Source organism: Mastomys coucha, chromosome X (genome assembly GCF_008632895.1).
Source record: "Mastomys coucha isolate ucsf_1 chromosome X, UCSF_Mcou_1, whole genome shotgun sequence".
NCBI classification, from domain to species: domain Eukaryota; kingdom Metazoa; phylum Chordata; class Mammalia; order Rodentia; family Muridae; genus Mastomys; species Mastomys coucha.
In genome coordinates this window covers 122,368,727-122,376,087 of record NC_045030.1, presented here as the reverse complement: position 1 = coordinate 122,376,087, position 7,361 = coordinate 122,368,727, and the positions used below count along the sequence as shown (strand labels likewise).

The 7,361-nt window shown below is 41.4% G+C and overlaps 1 non-coding gene across 1 annotated transcript; it reads left to right on the top strand.

Annotated features, from left to right (window-relative positions):
• Positions 1-240: 240 nt before the first annotated feature.
• LOC116095662 lies at positions 241-347 on the top strand. The gene has a single exon (XR_004120677.1). It is a non-coding gene; the product is annotated as a U6 spliceosomal RNA (small nuclear RNA).
• The last annotated feature ends 7,014 nt before the right edge of the window (positions 348-7,361 follow it).

The window sequence follows — 7,361 nt, the reverse complement described above, 5'->3', positions numbered from 1 at the left end:
CAGGCAGTGGTGGTGCACACCTTTAATCCCAGCATTTGGGAGGCAGAAGCAGGCAGATTCGTGAGTTCGAGGCTAGCCTGGTCTACAGAGAGAGTTCCAGGACAGTCAGGGCTACACAGAGAAACCCTGTTTCAAAAAACCAAAAACTAAAACAACAACAAACAAACAAACAAACAAACAAACAAAAACAAAAAAAAACCAAAACCAAAACAAACCAAACAAACAAAAACACCTATTTTTGTGCTCGGTTCAGCAGCACATATACTAAAATTGGAATGATACAGAGAAGATTAGTATGGCCCCTGCACAAGGATGACACGCAAATTTATGAAGTGTTCCATATTTTTTTTAAACAAACAAACAAACAAACAAAACGAGCTAAAGAAGCATAGCTTAGGTCAGTGGATTTTAGTATTCCTAGTGCTGTGGACCCTCTAATACACTTATTTTCATATGTTGTGGTAACCAAAAACCATAAAATTATATCATTGCTATTTCATAACTGTAATTCTGCTACTGTTATGGATCATAATGTAAATATCTGGTATGCAGGATATCTGTATGCAACACCTGGGAAAGGGTCAGAGGACCCACAGGTTGAGAACTGCTAGCTTAGGTGACTACTCAAACGCCTCATAGTTGCTCCTCAACAGTGTTCGTATTAAGAGTATATATGCTTTTCTACGTAGGGTTGTGGGTCCTGCGTCTACTCTTCCACAGCTTCTTGGGGAGGAGGGGTGTGGGGAGTTTGACTGTGCTTACCCCACGCCAGGACAGGTGTGGGCTGTAGAGAATCACCAGGACATTGCTCCAGGGGTGGGAAAGCGCAGTCTGAGACTTGGGAAATGCCAAAGCTGGCTCTGGTGTCCTCAGACCATTGAGGAGGCTAGGGCTGTGGGGTTCTCAGACCCTTGAACACCCAGGTGCCCCTGGTAGTCAAGAAAGAGCTAAGAATGGAGTCTGGGTCTGGCCAGAGAGTGGGGAGAGGGGAGCTCTGGCTTGTCCCATAGTTAATTGTCCTTGGCTAGATGGCTAGCTTGGTGGCAGTTGTGGCTGGGGGTGAAGAGAGGCCTTCTACAGGAGATTAGAGAGTGGCCCTGTAGGCAAAGGCCTTCTCCATGGCTCCCCACAGCAGATCCAGATGAAAAGACACAGTCCATGGTTTTAAGGCATATAATGTCATGGCAAAAAGTGGATGTATAAAACCATACCCCACTTCTCAGGATGGGCCTGAGATTAAATACCTTTTGCAGGGAGGAATATTTGGGAAGGAAAGCTTATTGTTTATGCCTTCTGGGTCTCTAGGTTCTCATTAGCACAGAGAGCCCTGTCTTGAGCCTACATGACCAAAGGTCACATCTCTTTTTCTATTGTCTTGGTCTGAGGTGTTAGGGATGCCTCATCTACATGTGGAAGGGCTTGGGCACTGCCCTTACATGGCTGATGGCCACAAATCTATGGGGAGCTGCGGCTATGTGACAGGTCCTGGAGCCTGGGAATAGGTGAAGCTCCTACTGTCCCTTCTCAGACTCTAGGGCTTCAAAGCTTTTAGGTCAATGTAGGACCAGGCTATCTTTCATGGTCTACTTCCCCACATTTCTGTAACAATAGAGTTTTATTTTTACAGTTGCTTTCTTTTGGATGTATTATTGTATATAGCTAACATTAACAGTTCAGAGCCTGAAAAGTCTACTTGTAATAATATTCTGCCCTGTCTAATTCAATCAATGAGTCTACACACTCATAACAATAAGTCAACCTAAGCTATCACAAAGTAAAGATCACAGCTGTTTCTTAGTGGCAGGGTATGGTAGGATAGCCTTTTTATCCCAGCACTCAGGAAGCAGAGATAGGTAGATATCTGACTTTGAAGCCGTCATAATCCACATATGAAGTTTCAGAACAGTTAGAGCTACATAGTGAGGCCCCTGTCTCAAAACAAACAAGAAAAAGAGTGTGTTACTTTTCACATGGTTAAATGTATATCATTATTAGTCAGTGTTCTACTACTTTGAAGAGGCACCATGACCAAGGTGACTCTTATGAAAGAAAGCTTTTAATTGGGAGCTTGCTTACAGTTTCAGAAGTTTAGCCCATTATCCTCATGGCAAGGCCATAGCAGTATGTAGGCAGGTGTGATGCTGGAGAAATAGTTGAGAGCTATATTCTGATCTAGAGACTGAGAAAAGACTCTAGGCTTAACATGGGCTTTTCTCATACTTCCTCCATCCAGGAACTTTCTACTGATCCTTTTTAAGAATTGCAACTCCTTGGTGACTAAGCATTAAAATACATGAGTCTATGGTATGATTCAGACCACCACAATCACTGAGATCTGGTACTTTCAAAGGAAGTGGGAAGTCTTTAGTCTTCGGAAAAAAAGATGCTTATTTACTGCTTGTTGATAGGCACTCAGCTTTGAGTTATTCAGAGCAGACTGGGGCTTTATGGGAAAACATTTCTTATACTTCTGTCTTAGTAGTTTTAACACAACTTTTATGTTTGGAGTGACAAAACACGGATCTTACTTAATACCATGTTCTCATCAATGTGACAAGTAAGTTCTGACTCTAAGTGGAAATGGAATGTGTATTGAATAGGTTGTTCATGTTTGCTTACTATTGCTGTGTTTGCAGTCCTAAATTTCTACTTCTAGTGAGTGAAAAGACAAAAACAAAAAACAAAAAAGAATCTACCTCAGTTTTAGCGTAAGGGTTTTTTGCTTCTAGTAAAGTAAAAGGGTAAAAATGCCCAAGGTGATGGCTTTTATTTTTATGATATTCAATAAATTATTTGAAATGAAGATTATTAAATTGACTGAAAATGGACCTGACTTAATTGTCTATAAATGTAAAGTATTGGGACAGTTGCCTTGACTGGAATAGGTGTAAGTTAAATGTACCTTCAAGTTCTTGGACTGCAGCAGAAATTCTATGGTATTGCAATCACGGCTGCCATTCCTTCTGAAAGACTACCCACAGGTGGTAATAGCCAGTGTTCCACAGTAAAAGGATGTGTGGATTTTCCCCTTTATTTAACTTGGTCTTAAAAGGATTTGAATGGTTATTTCTACTAGGAAGTTGTTTCAATACATTTTTATATCACCCTTCATGTTCCTGCACCATTTAAATTTGTAATGAAAAAAAGTGCATATACTTGGACCCAGCTGAAAGACAGTTCCAAGCTTACAGTGACCACTTAGGCTTGAAAGCATAGGTTTAATAGCTCAATCTTAGAGAAACAATGTTGCTTGGAATCTCCAAACAGAGTTCTTGTGTTTTCAGTTATGTGTCACACAATTCATTCTGACACTGTAGTCACCATTTCTTATGTGCACTTAGTATTAAACTTGTACTTATGGTTGATTATTAACTACTTAATATTTTATGCTATAGGAAAGATTTGCCTATTTATTCTGTAGAAAGATGGTTGAATATCACCATTTTGTTTAAGATGATAGTTGGAATCCAGGAGTCAAGTGAGTTTAGAGCAGTAGTAGCTAATGATTTAGTAAAGTGCTACTGCCTGTAAGTCACTATACCTGATAAAGGCATGACTTTGTGTCGAAAGGACACTCACTGTGGCCTCTAGGTTTATGCGTCCCAGTATGTGGAACTGAATTTTGAGACACATGTACTTTGATAGAAATAGAGACACTTTATTAAGGACAGACACACTCTCAAGAATGAGTATGGAGTATGGGCTAGTAGGCTGAATCAGTCCAAGGCTCAAAAGTCCTGGGCCATTTTTTTTTCCACTTTAAAGTGTTAATGTTTTATTTTCAAAAAATATCCACCCACATCTGCACAGCTCTCTTTTAGGGCCAGGAAGTAAGGAATGGCTTCCACATCTGTGTCATGTTATGTTAACACTGACAGCATTGTTTGGAAACTGTTTGCTGTTTCTGCCTTCCAGTATTTTGTTCTACAGCAGACTTTGATCTATGACTTAGGCAAGTATCACTCTCCTCAATTCCCCTTTGCAGGAGACTGACTTTACTCTCTTTTCAGGCCATATGCAGAATCACTGCTTTGCATCTCAAGTTTAGAAGATGCTCATTCAAAACAAGTATATCAATTTATTAAGAAAGACAAAAACTCTCAAGAATGAGTACGGGGGCTGGAGAGATGGCTCAGTGGGTAAGAGCACTGACTGCTCTTCTGAAGGTTCTGAGTTCAAATCCCAGCAACCACACGGTGGCTCACAACCACTCATAATGACATCTGACGCCCTCTTCTGGTGTGTTTGAAGACAGTGACAGCGTACTCACATGTAATAATAAATAAATCTTTTTTTTTTTTTTAAAGAATGGTTATGGGATAGAGAGCTACAGCAATCTAAGGCTCAAAAATTTTGTTGTAACAGGCACAGCAGAAATGAAAATACTCTGAGATCAGAGTGCTGATAAGTTCAAACACAAGTACTCCAACAGTGCAGGAATTTGGCCAGCAATCTCATTCTGGGAAAAGAAGGTAGTGCTAACCAGAGAGGGATTTGTCTCTTGGAAGAAAATTTCACACAGTTCTAACAACTTCAGCTACCTCACAGGAAGAGACTGAAGGGCAGACAAGGATGGGTCTGTGGTGAGTGGGCCACACCTGGACTGGGGCTCCTTAGATGTGCAAATCCTTGCCCCTCCTTTTAAACTTTAATCTCACTTCAGTACCTCAAAGGACTCTGTGGGAGCAGAGTGTGCTAGGTCTGTATGTCTCTTCCCAGAGTGGCCATTTTTATTTTTATTTTTATTTTTTTGAGGGAAAGAGGAATACAGATAAATTTATTAGGTAAATACTGATTTTACAGCCATTTCACTTTAAGACAATGTTAATGGATTGTGGAGGAGGGGCAGACATGGGAAGGTGGCCTTGAGGGAGAAACAGCAGAAATGATTACAACAGAATCTTGGTTCAAAGCTATTCTCTGCTCTGGCCAGTAAGGTTTAGGGGTGGTGCTGGGAATTTGGGATAAAATAAGATAATGCCACAGTTGACTACAGCTATGTGGGTGATGAGGACAAGGAAGAATCTTTGGGAGCCCCAGTAATGGTGGGGAAGCTAGGGGGAGGCCAATCCACGGACAGCTACAAGCATAGCTATCCCATCAGGCCCAGGGACATCTTTTCCTAACCATCACCTTTGTCTTTTCACAAATTTCCTTGAGTTGTTTCTGCTTTGAATTTATCTTGCAAGCAGTCTGTATTTTCTAGACCAAGGATCTGTGCTGGAGCAAGTCCCAGAGCCAGATAACTTTCTGATTTAAGAAGGCTTGGCTTGTCAGGCTCAGGGAAAGCAAGCTGGAGTCCTGGAAACAGGATTGTACTGTACACACAAGCTCCAGAGGGACCCAAGGTGCAGAGGAGCTTAGTCACCAAAGGAGCTCTGGTAACAGGTTTTGTTCCTCCTTGGAACCCCTGTGTGTGAAGGGGTGACAAGGATGCTGGGAAACACCACTTGGTGGCATTAGCCTGCTGAACAACTGGACTCTAGTTTTACAGTGAGTAGGAGGTGTTCAGTCTGGAGAGCAAGGGGTTTGATGTTCCTGGGAGAGGAAGGGAAGGCATCATTGCTGGGCTGCGATTTGATGAAGCTATTCTTTGTGATGGGTGATGTGTCTTCTCTCCACCTAATCTCCCTAGGAATCTCCTTCACCCCAGCTCCCCACCCCAGTGGCTGTGGTGGTTGCTTTTTCTTTGTGATCCTAGAGTGGCTGTAGGGGCTGAGGCTTCAAGATACCATCTACAGCCTGAGCAGGGTGTCTGCTTGTTGTGGACTAGACATAGCAGCCTTTCCCTCATCCAACACTCCCCTTGAGGCATGGCACATCTCCAGCATGTCCCATACCAGATCTGACTCCAAAGTGCAGGGTGCAATGCAGATGTTACTGAGTGCTTCCAATGGGGCCATTTTGAATAAATCTTTCTCTGGTTTCCACTATGAGTCTGATTCTTTTACTTGGCTCATTGACTATAAGCAGCCACACCTGGTTTGGGTTACAAGTTTGATAAGAGCAGTGACTATATGGTACCTTGGAATTTGTGGCTTGCTAGAGATGAAATCCAGCTGTCTGGAAGCAAAATGTGATCGTGAAATTTAGTCCAAAAGAAGGAAATAGCAACACTTTGTTAGGCAATGACTCCAGGCAAGGTCTTTGGTGTTTCCTCAGGAAATGAAGGATTAATCTACTCAGAAGGAGGTGGAAATGCTGATGTTACTGTAGGGATTAACCCACTATCTTTGTGGCTGAGGATGTCACTGGTATGACACCTACTTGATCTGCCCCTTGTATTACCAGGGAGGATGAGGTTTTATTCTTCCTGCCAACTGCCTATGTTCATGTGTTAAGGCTAACATCACTACAGCCACCCCTTCTAAGCTCTGGCCTCCTGTCACAGTATCATTTACTGGCAATATGGAGAAATGTGTATTCTCATGTAAAAAAAAAATATTGCCTAGAGGTTATGGATTAGATTTCTTGTGGCAGAAAGATCTGCCAAGCACTAAAGAATGGTAAAAGGAACATGAATACTATGTAGCTTTCCTGTTTGGAGGAATGATAGCAGCAAAGTAGGACATTTTTGATAGCTGAGCCTTATATAAAACACAAGTGCAGACAAAGCTTTTTTCATGTTCCTCTTGCTGTTAATTACATGAGAAAATGCAAGTTTGTAAAAGTGGTAGTTGGCAGATGTAGGCTAGTGGAATTCTTAGTATTTTAGAGCATTCTTTTTTAGATGAAGATGACTACTTCAGGTGAGTTTCTGCTTAGATGACCACCATTGATCTAGCAAAAGTAACACTATGTATTCTGCATTCTTAAATGCTTTGATTGTCCTAGTTCTTTTGGTTGACTACCAATAGCCAGTGCTGATGCTTCCCTCCTACAAAATACTTCCATTACCTATCTAAACCAGATGAATATGTCAAAATCGACAAGTCACACTACCTACCCAGACAAAATATGTACAAAACAAACTGTAAAACACACACACACACACACACACACACACACACCAACACAAAAGCAAGGAAAGAGGACTGTAGAACTACTGTAGTTAGTGGTATAAATAAATATACCTGGCTTGTCTCACTATTACTCTCCACATGATTTTTATCCTCTTTCTTTCTATCCTTTGATGCAGAAAATGCTGCTTTTCACTTGGTAATTCAAAGAGAGGAAATGACTCAAGACAGCATTAGTTTCTTTCTTTCTAGCTCACGTGGATCTTTAACAAAATATCAGTACCAGGAAAACAAATTCTGAAATCTTCTTTTCATAACAGTATGATTTCCCCTTGAGTAGAATTGCAGTCTCTCTGATCCAAGATTTCAGAGAGCATCCTTCTTTTTTGTTCTCTAGAGCAA